At 42.5% G+C, this 16,433-nt stretch overlaps 1 protein-coding gene across 1 annotated transcript in view; it reads right to left on the reverse strand.

Moving 5' to 3' along the window:
* The window catches only part of KCNJ4 (potassium inwardly rectifying channel subfamily J member 4), a 298,384-nt gene extending 285,599 nt beyond the window's left edge, over positions 1-12,785 (reverse strand). The window contains exon 1 of the mRNA XM_075320866.1: positions 12,381-12,785. The gene's annotated coding sequence lies outside the window, so the exon portion shown is untranslated. The remainder of the gene's footprint in view (positions 1-12,380) is intronic.
* Positions 12,786-16,433: the final 3,648 nt, after the last annotated feature.

The raw sequence follows: 16,433 nt of genomic DNA on the forward strand, positions 1-16,433 counted from the left end.
CTTTCCAACACAGGTAAAAGGTGAAATATTTTTTATCTCAATGCATCCGCACCTGCACCCTATTGGTGCCTCTACAGACTGGTAACCCTAGCTGCACAGCTCCTAATGGCTCCTATACAGGCTGGAATATCTCTATCCACACAGCTAGAACCACACAACCTGGACCTGTCTGCCTGAAACACAGTTGAGTTGTTTCTCATACCTTTTGAGGAACCGGGGGCTTACTAATGTTACAAATCAGATACGGTAAGCGTTCAGAGATAGACAAGGACCCAACATGTGGAAGCATAAAACACATAACTGTACACAAGAGGACAAAGGAGAAATAGAAAATGCAAGTAAGGGTAAAAGCCTAACAACCTAACAGAAGACAAAATATAAGCGTAGGAAAGGCAATATTGAATTCACAAAGAAAATAACACTTGTCTCTGCATAACTCCCTTAGCTGAAGAGTTGGAATTCCTTAGCAGTAATCCACAGAGAAATATAAATAACCCCACTTAGGATGTGACAGGACAGAGAAAATGAGCAAGTGAGAACACCTGTTAACAGAAAAACAAAAGGCTAGAAGAAAAGGTAAAAGCCCATCAGCATTTGGACGGGGACTGACAAGGCTGTGGCTCGGCAGGGAAGGAAACTAACCACGCAGCACAAATTCACCACATCAAGTCTCGAACCTGAGGCATGACATAAATAGGGTTTGACACTATGTTCAGTAGCTCCATTGGGGTTAAGTCCGAACCCCACAAAACAGGATACAGCTGTGTGCACTAATAAGGCCATAGATTATAATGATGCAGAAGGAGTCAAAGTGTGCTTTGTTGTGCACCGACAAAGCCATTGAACATAGTGGTAAATGCTATGTGATCCCAGCCTTCATGAAAAGTAAAGACCACATCATTGTACTTATCATGAAGTTCTTTAATGGGTTGAATTCATGTTATCTTTGGAGGGAACTTTTCTTCCTTCCATTATTCGCAGCAAAAATGGTAAGAGATACTCCTAACAGCTCATATCTAAAGTTTGTAATACAGCTAACCTATCAGATGGATATCTTATAATTCCATTTCGGTAGAATTTTCTAGTCCTTGGCTTAAAAAATGGAACAATTCACAGATCCCTTAGACAGTAATGTAATTGCTGATTGAGTGGTCGGTATAGGGATCTCCCTGACCCCTTGTTAGAGTGCTGCAGCCAATCACTGGGTTCTGCAGCTTGTGCCATCTTCATTGCTGAACCAAGTGATTGGCTGCAGTGCTGTTGATGGAAAGTCACTACTGCCGCAGGTAAACAATCACTGGAGCAGTGGGGGAGGAGACGCAATGCTGAATCTGAGGAGTAGGGTACAAATGGTGGGTTGTATTTTTGACACAGGGATGTAGATATGGAGCTGGGAGTATTATAGGCAAATTGGCACTGTCTATGCAGCCAAATGGTTCCACTCACATATGCAATGAATCAAGATTTGGGACTTTTTACATCGGTGAGAAATAAACCTGTGTATAAAGTGTGTCACATAAAGGTAAGGGACTATAGTGGTCTATGGGAGCCATAATACTTATATGGGCATTAAGTCTGACTTTTTACAGCCCCATGTCCTCAGTGGGACCTCTAGTGACATAACTCGGAGATATAGAAATCTTCAAATTTAGTAATGTCTATTTAACTTTGTAAATAAAAAAGAAATATTTCAACATCCATTCATGTCATGATTCTATTTTATAAGTTAGCACAAAAATGGTATGAAAAAAAGAAAACAAATACCAACAATTCCCTCGACAGTCCTGCTCCTCTCTTAAGGCCCCGTCACACTAAGCAACATCGCTAGCAACATCGCTGCTAACGAACAACTTTTGTGACGTTGCTAGCGATGTTGCTGTGTGTGACATCCAGCAACAACCTGGCCCCTGCTGTGAGGTCGTTGGTTGTTGCTGAATGTCCTGGGCCATTTTTTAGTTGTTGCTCTCCCGCTGTGAAGCACAGATCGCTGTGTGTGACAGCGAGACAGCAACAACTAAATGTGCAGGCAGCAGGAGCCGGCTTCTGCGGAGGCTGGTAACCACAGTAAACATCGGGTAACCAAGAAGCCCTGTCCTTGGTTACCCGATATTTACCTTCGATACCAGCCTCTCTCACTGCCTGTGCTGCCGGCTCCTGCTCTGTGCACATGTAGCTAGCTGCAGGACACATCGGGTTAATTAACCTGATGTGTGCTGTAAGTAGGAGAGCAGGGAGCCAGCGATAAGCATTGTGCGCTGCTCCCTGCTCTGTGCACATGTAGCTGCGGCACACATCAGGTAATTAACCCCATGTGTGCTGTAAGTAGGAGAGCAGGGAGCCAGCGCTCAGTGTGCGCTGCTCCCTGCTCTGTGCACATTTAGCTGCAGCACACATCAGGTAATTAACCCCATGTGTGCTGTAGCTAGGAGAGCAAGGAGCCAGCGCTCAGTGTGCGCTGCTCCCTGCTCTGTGCACGTGTAGCTGGTCACTGGTTGCTGGTGAGCTCACCAGCAACTCGTGTAGTGACGCTCCAGCGATCCCTGCCAGGTCAGGTTGCTGGTGGGATCGCTGGAGCGTCGCAGTGTGACATCTCACCAGCAACCTCCTAGCAACTTACCAGCGATCCCTATCGTTGTTGGGATCGCTGGTAAGTTGCTTAGTGTGACGGTACCTTAACTCCAGTTATCTGATTTCTCACTGATCTCAGAGCTTTTTTTCTTTAAAAACAAAATATCGCCTGACAATCCCTTTAATAATAACATTAAATTTTGCTTGTGGTAAATGTTAAAATACTTTCTTTTTAAGAAGTGCTGACAGTTTAATTTGGTGTTTGTCGAGAAGTATAAGACAACACAAACAAGCACGCTCAGTTACTTATAGCAACTTGTCCTTTCTAATTCTCTTTTTTCTGTCTTTTAAGGAGAATTTCCACAATACCAAGTACTTAAACTATAAAGCCCACACAAATGTTATAGTTTCGACATACCAATAAAATGTACCATTTCCTATGGCCACAATAAATTTACAGGAATAGTCCAACCTGAGACACCTATGGTATATCGAGAGAACATGGCATAAATATCTGATAGGATGGGATTTTACTTTCTGGGACACTTATCGATCTGGAGAATGGGGGTTCCCTGCTACTCTGATTGAACTTGATAAAGGAGGAGATGAGTTAGATGTTCTTTATCTTAGTCCATATGAGTTAGGGAAGCAGATGAGCACTTTGAAACTTTCAAGAAACTACCACTGAGAGAGCCACAAGCAAACATGGACACTTCTTTCCCTTGCCTCCTCCTCTCTGGGGCCCTGTACCTATGACACATTTATGGGATATCTAACATCTCAGATAAGAATACCCCTCTGGAGATGAGCGAACCCGAGGTTTGGTGTTCATATCAAACACAGACTTTTCCCAAAAAAACCCCCAGAATTTGGCTTCAGAGTTTGGATGCTTTATGTATGCAAACTACTCATGCGAGCATCGCTGTGCTTGGGTACACTCGGTGCTCAGCCCAGTGTGAGCCTCTTAAAGTGTTTGGTCGGCTCATACTTGTGGTAACAACAGCATTATCGGATGTAGTGTGCACCAAGCAAAGTGAAAATCCCACCCACCTGACCCCGAAAGTGATCTGTTTATGGCTGGCTGTGGGCGGAGATCCAAACTACCCAATCAGTGACTTCCATTGGGGTTGAGGTCAAGTCTGGGTCCCAAACCGAACTTTATCTAAAGTCCGGCTGAACCTGCCAAACTTAACTTGCACATGTCATTTCTATACCCTTCTAAAAAAAATCCCTGATGCAGTAGTGCCTGACATATGTATTTAGCACCAAAAAATATCCAAAATATACAAGTCATGGTGAGCTCTCCATCAATGGAAATCTTCAAGCACAAACTGAATAAACATATAGCTGGGATGATTTAGGAAAGCCTGCACTCGCAGGGAGTTGGACCTGATGGCCTTTGAGGTCTCTTCCAACTCTACCATTCTATGATTCTATGAAAAACACAGAAAGCATGTTTGCCTGGAATACTGTTTCAATAGTGCAGGACTCAGACAGAAAAGGGCCCTGTGCAAAAACAGTATATGGGCCCTTCCCAGTCCAAGAATTCATGAAAATGTACAAATCCACCTGCTTTGGAGGTGGTAATGGGCCCCCTTAGCTCTTGGGTCCCTGTGCAGCTACACATGTTGCACCAATGATATGTCTGCCCCTGGTGCAAGTGTAGCGCCTCTGAACACACCAGGGTGCTACAAGGTTCTGCATCCCCTCAAGGATACAGGGCCTACCCCCTTAGGGACCCAGAACCCTAGTGTCGGGTACACCAAAAACCCAGGTAATCCCAGTTTTCACCCACAATCCCCCATACAATAGTACTTAGCTAGGGTGGGACCATGGGTGGCCGCCTAGAGGTGGAGCCACTCCAGTCCACTAGTTGACCAGATGGGGGGGGGGAACTGTGGAGAGTAGTCAGGGGAGTTGAGTAGTAACGGTGGAAGTTTGAAGGTGGAGGCGAAGTGACACCCTGACTCGGGTTGACGGTGACCTGGTACCCAGGAGAGGTATTTGCCGGTGGAGTACTCCCAGAACTACGCACCAACGGCGTACAGGACCCTAGGACAGGAAAGAGCTTCAAGCTGACCTGTTAACACCTGCAAAGCAACGGGGACAATCAAGGACCTCACTGACCCTAACAATCCGAAGACTCAGTAGCAAGGAGAAAACCGGGGACAGGACCAAAGACTCCATCCCCACAGGGTTCACGCTACCATCAGGCGGACAGAGGTGGACAAACCACAGACTGGGCACCCCCAGTGTTCCATAGCACGGGACCCCAAGTCTCAGAGACAGGTGCAGGGGAAGAAGGTACCAGAGAACCAGACTGGCACTGGGACGAAGGAGACCTGGGGGCGAAACCAGCCGGCCTCGGGCAACCAGTTAACACCCGAAAAGTGAGTAAACCAGTTGGACTGAATACCTGCCTGGACTCCTTCTTTCGACGTCCACCCGGCTGCAATGAGGATGGAAGGAAGGAGGTGAGCGGGATGTTTACGTCCCGCTCATCTCCGCACCCCTGCTTCTATTGGCCGCCTGCCGTGTGACGTCCCTGTGACACTGCACAACCCGCCCCCTTAGGAAGGAGGCTGGTCGCCGGCCATAGCGTCGTTGCAGGGCAGGTAAGTGCATGTGAAGCTGCCGTAGCGATAATTTTCGCTACGGCAGCTATCACAAGATATCGCAGCTGCGACGGGGGCGGGGACTATCGCGCTCGGCATCGCTAGCATCGGCTTGCGATGTTGTAGTGTGCAAAGTACCCTTTCATGTATCTGCTTGGAAAAATTCACTATTTGGCCAAACTAGTTTAACCTTTGGCCCTAAAAATGTCTGTTACCCATGTGGTAACTGTATGGGTTGGGAAAATATTATACATCAGGTGATGGTGAGAAGAACCATGTCATTTGAGAATATACCTCATGCAGCCCACTTATGCTGTATACTACGCAACATGCAAGAGCCCTAAAAAGTTAGTATGACTACGAGGGAACTTCATGTACATACAAGAGAACATGTATGGGATATTGTGGTGGAAAAGGATGCCAAAGATGCATATCGGTGTTAAAGACTATCCTGAGATTTTTCAGGTACGTTCATAGCTGTGACCCTAGGGGTTTCAAAGTGCAAAGCGTTGATAAAATACACTATGGGGTCGGAGGGTGTTTGCCCAAATGGAATGTAGATGATAGTGGCGTAAATGGTGCTCATTGGCCTCAATGAAAAACTTAGCTTTGCCCCTTTCCTTGAGGTTTTTTATTTTGTCATGCAACCAGTATGATATTATTAGCATTTGTTCTGTTTTAATGATTATTTTATTGTTATATAGATTAATATCCTGATTACTCACATCATCTGTACTTAGTCTTGATACTTAGCCCTTGGAACACTGTGATGCTGAATTTGAAGAATGACTTTTTTATGGAATGTGTTGTATGTTATTTTTTAAAATCAGGATAATATTATGTCATCGTATGTTTAAGGACATATTTTTAGTATATGTATGTCTTTATAATCATGACCTATTATACATAATCTTCTTGTTATCAGTCAGCATTTTAGAATCATATGAACATATATTGTATTGTTTGTATTTCATCTTTACAATCATTTACACAGTGCATGACCCGAGTATCTATGGTTAACATGCTGCAGCTGGTGCACATGCCCGTGGTGTCGTGATGTGCCAGGCTGTGGAGCACGTGCAGCTCGGGCTGACAGACGAAAGTGGGCAGCATTACGTGATGACTTCACAATGGGCACTAATTTATTTGGTTGTACACAAATAAGGGATTTGAGAAAGTGGACACACATTATGCACCATAAGATACACTCTTGATTTACACATCATGGGTAAGAACTATTAGCCCGATTTATTAAGACTGGAGTTTCATACGTCAGACTTAATGATAGGCATAAAGGGGGTAAGATGTGCCTAGTTCATTAAGTAGGGTGCACCTTTGTGTGTCTTGCCAGATATGTCACTCCAATCAGGAACTGGAGTACATTTCTGAAATGTTTGTCACACGGAAGTTTTTACAAACATCACTGACTATCATGACGACATCGGGATCTGTTCATACTACAGTAGAGATTCCGATATTCCGTCTGATAACTTCACTGATGCCTCTGATTAGCGCAGACAGACTTGGGCATTGACCCACAGATTGGTAGTTCATAGGCAGGCTAGTAAAAGTTAATCTCTGTGGGCTGCTTATGAGTCTTCTTTGATCACATGTTGTGGGGTAGCCAGTCACATGTGCTCCCCTCCTGTATATGCTGGCAAGATCCTTCCTTCTATGCCAGCTATAGTTTATCTAAGCTGATCTGATGAGGTGTTGTGATCTAGACTACCTGGTGGTTGTAGTACTTGTTGCTGTGTGCGATTGTGGAATTGACCCTTGTTGTATCTTTGTTGCTAGCTTCTTGCTCTTGCTTTTCTCCTAAATCTTTCATTGTTTTTTCCTGTTAGTTTGCTGTTTGTCAAAGTTTTGGTTTTTCCCTGTCTGTCTTTAGCTGTGTTTCCACTCACTCCTGCTCCTTCTTTCCCTGGTGGGAGGGAGGAATCAGATTAGCTCTGGTCAGGAGCATAGCCAGGCACGTGACTCAGGCATCTCCACCATTATGGGTGGTTAGGGATAGCCTAGGGCATAAGAGCTCCTGTCCCTTGCTTTCCTACAGTCACATTGTGACAAAGTTATGCCATAAAAGTGGCATACCTTCTGAAGAATTAGTTGGGTGGATTTCATCGAGCCCCCCTCCCTCCCATGCTTTGCACACTTGAGACAGGCTTGAAAACGGCAAAAGTGTCAAAATTTGCTTCATGAGAAATCTAGAAAAAATGCTTTGATTTATCTGAGCCTTTTACTTTAGTGCAGAACCTGTAGTCTATTATATACTGTGTGAGCCATTACATAACAATAATGATGCACCGGTAGTTTTAGTCTTAGCCTTATGTCACATGAAAATATATTTTTATTACATTATTTACTCATACTATCCTCATGCTGTGAGTGTGAAAATCCTCTTAAAGACCTCTACATAACTTTGTGAATTGTTGCTTTTAATATTGTTATTTTTGTCATTATTGTAGTGTTTCTTTTTGGCAGTGTGGTATAAATGTAGGATTTTCTGGTGAGCAAAGGACACAACGTGGAAACATGAAACCATATTTAGCTATTAGGTGAACCAGAGGTGGGATTCAGCCGGTTCTGTCTGGTTCGGGAGAACCGGTTGTTAAAATAGCAGCCGGTTCCCCGAATCGGCAAGAAACAGCTCTGGCGATCCGGCTCCCTGTATTCATCTGTGTTAGTGTCTTTAAGACTCTAACACAAATGAATCCCCGTACCTCCGCGCCACACTTCTGGGTGCAGTGGAGCCTGTCTGCTCCCTGACCCGGTGTGCAGCGATGCGCTGACGCTGCAGAGAGGTCACAGCAGTGTGAGGAGGTAGCTCCTCCTACTGCCGTCTGTCAGCGTCAATGTGCACAGACGAGCTGCGGAGGAGGACGGAAGACAGAGGAGAGGCCGCCGGTGCTGGGAGCAGGTAAGCGCTCAGTGAGCCGAAAATGCAGGGAGAGGGGAAGGATAAGATGGGAGCTATATGGGGAGAGGGGCCGCATAAAGATGGCAGCTATATGGGGAGAGGGGCCACATAAGATAGGAGCTATATGGGGAGAGGGGACCACATAAGATGGGAGCTATATGGGGAGAGGGGCCACATAAGATGGGAGCTATATGGGGAGAGGGGCCACATAAGATGGGAGCTATATGGGGAGAGGAGACCACATAAGATGAGAGCCATATGGGGAGAGGAGACCACATAAGATGGGAGCTATATGGGGAGAGGGACCACATAAGATGGGAGCTATATGGGGAAAGGAGCCGCATAAGATGGGATCTACATGGGGAGAGGGGCCACATAAGATGGGAGCTATATGGGGAGAGGGCCCACATAAGATGGGAGCTATATGGGGAAACGAGACCACATAAGATGGGAGCTATATGGGGAGAGGGGCCACATAAGATGGGAGCTATATGGGGAAATGAGGCCACATTAAGATGGCAGCTATATGGGGAAAGGAGACCACATAAGATGGGAGCTATATGGGAAAAGGAGTCATATGGGACAGGATCTGCAGGGGAAAAGGAGCACATGGGATGAGATCTGCTGGGGAAAGAGGCCATAATGAGATGGGATCTGCAGGGGAAAAGAGGTCATAATGGGATGTGATCTGCAGGGGAAAGAGGCCATAATGGGATGGGATCTGCAGGGGGGAGAGACCACATGGGATGGGATCTGCAGGGGGAAAGAGGCCATAATGGGATGGGATCTGCAGGGGGAAAGAGGCCATAATGGGATGGGATCTGCAGGGGGAAAGAGGCCATAATGGGATGGGATCTGGAGGGGGGGAGAGACCACATGGGATGGGATCTGTAGGGGAAAGCAGCCACATGGGATGAGATCTGTATCGGGAAGGTCGTCCGTTCCAATTTTAGCAGGGCTCCTTTAGTAATAATATTTAAAAATTGTAGAAAAACCGTTTAATACAAAATGACTGACAGTGACTGGAACAACTGGTGCTGGACAGGAGAGTGACGGTAGAGGAGGGGAAGAAGGGAAAAGAGATTATACTTTAAATTACTTGCATTTTTTGGTTTAGGAAAGTGCATGAAAATGGGTGTGGCTAACAAAATGGGTGTGGTTACTGAATAGGTGTGGTTTTCAAATGGGTGGGGTTTACAGAGAACCTGTTGTTAAAAATTTGAATCCCACCCCTGAGGTGAACTAAAGATTATGACCGATTGCCTAGCAGTGATTTTACTAAACTGTAGATGGTATGGATATAAGATATCAAATATTGTCTTGTAGGATATAGCATAATCCAGATATTCTACAGTCTGAATATAGTATAAATCAGACATTATCTAGTGTTTCTATTTATTTGAAGAAAGTTATACACACAGATAATAAAGTTGATACTAGGATTTGCATTCATAATTGTTGCATTGCGAGAAACAAAAATTGAAAAATGTAAAGGGGGCATTTCTAATTCTCTGCCTGTTGCAGGGTTAGCACCAATATTAATTATTATCACTAATAAGCTAGCTTGTTAATAATGTAACATGGGCTAACTACTGATATTAATTGTTATCATATTTGAATAATAATTAATATATGACGTAACATACAATTGAAAAATGTGAAGGGGACATTTCTAATTAATGAAAATTATGGAATTTTAGTACCATCTAAAATTGTCTTACACAACCTAATATGTAACATTATGTATTATTGGATATGTTAAATTATTGTTTTAAAAAATATTTTTGTCGAAGAAATAATAAGTGAAAAATCAACCTAATGGAAGATACAGTAAGCAAAAACTTCTTTCAAAAGGTGATTAAAAAAATGGACTGAATCGATAGATCTAAAAATACACAGAATCTAATGCAGGGTCAGAGATCAAACCGGGTGTGGGGCTTTACAGTAGACAAGAAAGGCTGAGTTAAGTGGCTCTTAGCAGACGTCAGATACTGTGTTTCTATGGAAATATCTCAGAAAAGGTTTCAAATATGGCTGCTAGATAACGTGTTTGACTTGGAGTTTATTATAAATACATCCAGCGTTTGTATAAACCTAATTGGTGTATCTGTCTGCGTTATCACTTTCACTCTTCAGTAACTTCATGCTGACAAGTAAAAACAAGAAATTGTTCCAAGTATTTTCCATTCTGATTAATTATTTTCTGATCACGTTCACACATCTACTACATACATAATACCATGTACATCATAAGCGTTAAAGATAAAAACAGTTCTTATCACTAAATGTATGGACATATGGAGAACTTTTACATGTTGAACAATCTCAAATACATATGAGAACAAGATTTATTCAAATGGCCACTTACAATTTTTAAATATATAAAGACATAATGTAGTTTTATCTAGAATTCCATATTAATGGATAGAATTTGCTCATCCCATATCAAGATACAGAAAAGACAAAAAAACATGGCAAATAACTATTATGGATATTAAAATCTATCCAATATAAATCTAATAACTAACTAACAATCATTTTAATACTTTATCATTGGCTCATCATTATATTGCTGAATGAAAAAGGGTAAAGAAAAACTCACAGATAATTGTGACCATAATACAGAAAAGAAATATGTAAATTACAAATTCAGCTTCTCAATTAGATATATAATGAGATAAATAGTTGGAAAAAGAATAACACAAGCGTATAAAAACACATATATCATTGTTTTTCTGCATCTGTTTATCCAATTATCTCACTGAATACAATAATATGTAATTGGGTTGCAAAATTACTGAATCGTTAACACATTCTGGAAATGCCAAAGTATTAAACCTTGCCATGCAAGTTGCATTAAGCTATTACGTGGTGACATAAACTAACACCTAACCAGATCACTTCAGACAGCTGATGTGCAGGCAGTTGACAACTTGAGTGGGCTCTCTGGATACAATTAACAACTTACATTAGTGTATATTTTCTGCAAAAATACCTAAATACCCATGCCATGATGACATAATTACTACCTGGTCATCCAGCTGTCATTCTTTACTGCAATGTATGTGTATATATACTGTATAATCTTAGTATACAGTATATAACTTTAGTATATATATATATATATATATATATATATATTTATATATATATATATATATATATATATAAGTACCCATGCCATGATGACATAATTACTACCTGGTCATCCAGCTGTCATTCTTTACTGCAATGTATGTGTATATATACTGTATAATCTTAGTATACAGTATATAACTTTAGTATATATATATATATATATATATATATATATATTTATATATATATATATATATATATATATAAGTACCCATGCCATGATGACATAATTACTACCTGGTCATCCAGCTGTCATTCTTTACTGCAATGTATGTGTATGTATACTGTATAATCTTAGTATACAGTATATAACTTTAGTATATATATATATATATATATATATATATATATAATATATTATGTATAAATTAATATATATTTTATCTCTTTGTTATTATTTTTATATATATATAAATACACACATACATACGTATATATATAATGTATATATATATATATATATATAAAATAAATATATATAAAAGTACCCATGCCATAATGTCATATTTACTACCTGATCATCCAGTTGGCATTCTTTACTGCAATGCCTGTGTGTGTGTGTGTGTGTGTGTGTGTGTGTGTATACACACACATATATCTCAAAATATTTATATATTATATAAAGATATATATATGTGTATATATATATATATATATATATATATATATATATATATATATATATATATATATATAGTTAGTATATTTTTCAAATTTATATATATACACCGTATATATATATATATACTGTGTGTGTGTGTATATATATATATGCATCTATGTATATATATATATATGTATATATATATACAGTAAATATAATATATTATGTATAAAGTATGTATATATTAATATAGATATTTAGAGAGAGAACGATATAGATTATATATACATGTACATATCAGTTCCATCCTAGTCATATTCTAGTTGTGTTCACATATCCACAGGTCACTCCACCATACAGTCATACAGTATGAGTGTCCTTATCATAGCATCAATCACTGGTCAGTGGCTTTGTAAGAGTTCAGATTAAATTGAAAGCCCTTCACCCCCTATTCCATATATTAAGTTCCCATTAATATCATAAAACTATGGTCATTATAAAGTAGCCCCAGTAGAAATACAGAAAGAGTTGTTACCTTATCAGGGTGTATGATGGATATGAGTCCAAGCAATGTTCACGTTTCGGCAGGTGCTGTAGCTTCCTCAGGCTCTATCCTGTTACTTTCTTTCCTACTAACTTACTTCCTTAGTTTATACATCTGCTTTCTGAGTTCTTTTACAATGTATGTCCCTTGTTTCCTCATATTTGGGCTTTTGCCCATTCTCTGATCTCTTCCCAATGCCATCCTAGCTTCTGCACATACTACAAGCCCTCTATTACCACCTAGCTACTTTGCACTTTATAAAGTCTTTACCTGAGCCCTTTAAATCCTGCGCTGCTACTTAGTTGTCGTCAGTTGTGCCTGTGCCTGTGTCTCTGCTGACTGTCTCTGATGCCTCCTCGCTGTGTCTCTTCCCCCTCTCCTTCCTCTGTTCCTATGAGCAGTAGTTAGTGGTTGTGCACAGGAATCTGACAGCGCTGGGCTGGATGATCTCTTCTCTCCATGTGATCACAGCCTGGATTCACACTGCAGCCTCAGGACCATGCACTGAAGCATATTGTGTCCTCTCTGTGGACTTCACATCCCTGGTGAACTGAATTCAATTACAAGGACTTGGATACAGGAGTTCACAAACAGATTTCATCATTTTTTTAATTTTCATTTCAGCTTAGAAAATTGGTTTATTTTTAAATGTTATTTTTAATTTTATAAATGTAATCTAAAAAGTTCCTGTCCACAGTGGGGTTCACAATTTAATTTTTTTATCATTGTCTTTTTAAATTAATAGACACGTCCAAAAATTAACAGAAGAAATCAAATATGAAATACTGTGACTCTAAAACAACATAATGATACAGCTGCGGTGTCATCCACATGATAATAATATAATAATATCTTTATTTCTATAGCGCCAACATATTCCGCAGCGCTTTACAATTCAGAGGTTCATATACAGACAATCATAAGTAACAGTTATAGAAGATACAATAATTAAAGCAAAAATAAACACAACCCTGCTCATAAGAGCTTACAATCTACAATGTAGTGAGGTGGGGGGGACACAAGGTACAAGTGCTTATTTACAATGACGGTCCAGCCATCTCAAAGAAATGGGGGATAGATAAAGGCTGCATGAGCCAGTCACAAGCCAATCTTTGTAACGTTTTGGGTGCGGTGGAGTGAAATGGAGAATTAATGCTCTGAAAATAGTGGAGGGGATATATATAAATTAACTTTCATTAGGGAGGGTGATAGGCCGTCCTAACAAGGTGTGTTTATAGGCATGGTCTGAAGCTGTGTAAGTTGTGGATCATCTTAGTTTCTTGGGGTAGAGCATTCCAGAGGACTGGTGCAGTTCAGGAGAAGTCTTGGAGCCAGGAGTGGGAGATTCAGATTAGTGTGGATGTTAGTTGAAAGTCGTTTGCGGAGTGTAGAGAACGGGTAGGGTGATAGATGGAGATGACGGGGGGTTCCACACATGATCGTAATACTCCAGTGTAATACATTTTTTGTTTTTTAACATTTAGTCATTCAAGGGTTTACCTAAAATGGTTCTCCAAGATCATAAAAAATGTTGCCAAAGGCATGTGACAAAATGAGAAAATAACCCATAGTCACTCATTATATCCAGTGTCACTCCAGTGCTTCTATCCATCTTTGCTTTCTACACACGTGACCACTGCAGCCAATCCCTGGTCTCAGTATTCTTGTGCTATACTTAGCTGAGCCCAATAATCGCTGCAGCCAAGTAAACATAAATACATCAGGAAGCACTAGGGCCACAGTGGTGGAAATATTTCTGGTTAGTATAGGTTCTTTTGTTATATTATCCTTTTGCCTATCTTTGGCCAAATTTTTTTATGATCTCCGAAACCCCTTAAAAAGCAAGATGCGATCATGGTTACAGAGACCAAAATAAATACCCCACATTTGTATAAGATAGCTGTCAGTCAAATGATTGCTGGCTAACAGCTATCTCACTTTTCGTGCACTCCTGTGTCCTCCAACAAGGGTAAACTCCACAACCATACACAGCAATAGGTATCACACCAGATAATCTGGATCACCACACCTCCCCATGAAGGACCGGTCGGGGGCTCAGTCGAGATCTCTTGGTGTAGTCGCGTCCCCTACCGGCACACTTAATGAAACAGTGGTTGTAAATATGGTGGAGATGGGGGGGATGTATTCTCCAAGGGGCTTTGGCTTCTTTACCTCTGTGGTAGGCTTTAGTCCCATTAAATGAGAGTCAGACACCGTATTTTCTTCCAACACAACAACTTTATTGTAGATAAATGTTTAATAAAAATTTTCTTCCCTGTAAGAGAGACCCCAATTCTTCAGGGGACAGGACACACATTTCCACATCATTTTCTTTAACCTAGCTATTATAGAGTCCCAACGGTATCCAGCTGCACCGACATTTCCTGCTACGGATTTGGACATACTGGCCAGGCTGATCCCCACATTAGGAGTCCCTCAGCACTAGATACATGGTAGCGGTCCCTAGGACTTGGCCTCACGCTTCGCATCTGTGTCTTTCTTGCCAACACAGTAGCCACAGGGGCACCCTTTTCTGGCCCTAAATCCGTTCTTTTCTTCCACTCTGCCTGCACAGCGTCCTTCTTCACCACACTCCTCTCCCAATCTCCTTCTCCTCCTTTTTCTACCCCAGGAGGTCGGGCCTATCTTCTTCTCTTGGACCAAACTATGGGGGTACTGTACCATCTTGTGGTGAACTGCAGAACTACACCACAACCCACGGCATTCACATGACTGTTTCACATATTTAACTGTATTCTCACAATATCAGGACACAGGTCTTCGGGGAGGTTAGTAGGGCTCCTGCCACCCCCCTACATTCCCCCCTCGTTATCCATTGCAGTTCTCGGCTAGACGTGCAACACAAAGGCATAACTACACAGAAAAACAAAACTTTGCAAGTATGTGGGTGCAGTTCCTGGATACAACAAATGGAATAAAACATAAAAAAACTTTCAGCAGGTTCATAAGGCACAATACACAGGGCAGGGCAACGTCCATGGGAGGCAACAGAGCAAAGTCCATGGGAGCACTGATCATCGAACTCATCCGCCTTTGGGCCTTCCATCCAATTTCCGGGCCAGCGTGTCTCCCTGCATCCACTCTTTTACTACCGCCTCCTTCAAGGTCTGGAGGCTCCGGATCTCCTCCCATTTGCTTGGAGAGGGCCCCGCTCCTGCCACTTGCTCCCTTCAGAGCTCACTGCTGGGTGCCGAGTGCAAGGAGGTTTTCACTGGTCTAACCTGGGGTACCGGGCTTGCTGGCCTCAACGGTATACCCCTACCCCTCACGTATTGGGGAGCAGAAGCCGTCACCGTTGTGGCACCAGCCTGGAACCAGGGCACGACCAATCCTACCTCCTCACGGCCTGGTTCATCCTCCTTATCCTTCTCCGACTCCAGCTCCATCTCTTCCAGCATGGGCATGTTGATGTCATCCGGCGGGGCCTCCGGTTCTTTTTCCAGAGCTCTACCAGCCACAGGGGCTGTTGGCGCGACTTCTGGCTCCTCCGTAACCAGCCAGGTTCAGCACTGTACCTTCAACTCTGTACACGCCAGGCCCAGGGCGGAATGTGCGGTGGAGCCCCAGTTTATGTATACTGGCATCTCCGCTCCGGCACCCGGCGGCTGCTGGGGTATGTCACCCGCCGATCCAGGAGTAATCAGCTCAATCACCTCCAGCAGCTTACTGGGATCTCTGGCACTCTCCATGTCTTGCTCAATGCACGTCTTGTTCTCTCGCTGTCTCCCACAAAATGGCGCCGTCCAGAATGGTGAAATGTATTTCCTGCGGCCCAGGCCTGCCTTTTCCAGCACCAGCAGCCTGCCGCATCACCCACCTATCCACACCCACAGCCAAACTTCTGATACACACTGGGTCTTAATCACTGTTAGGCGTTTCTTCAACGGCCCTGCCCCTCTCGCAGGAACTCCTTCTCCTCAAGGATGGACCTCATTTTCAGCACCTCCTCTCTTTAAGGCAGCCACACCTGCAGACCGGGTAAGTATTCGTGCCACTAAGGGCCGTTACCTCCCACAATGGGTC

The sequence above is a fragment of the Anomaloglossus baeobatrachus genome, chromosome 8, assembly GCF_048569485.1.
Source record: "Anomaloglossus baeobatrachus isolate aAnoBae1 chromosome 8, aAnoBae1.hap1, whole genome shotgun sequence".
NCBI classification, from domain to species: domain Eukaryota; kingdom Metazoa; phylum Chordata; class Amphibia; order Anura; family Aromobatidae; genus Anomaloglossus; species Anomaloglossus baeobatrachus.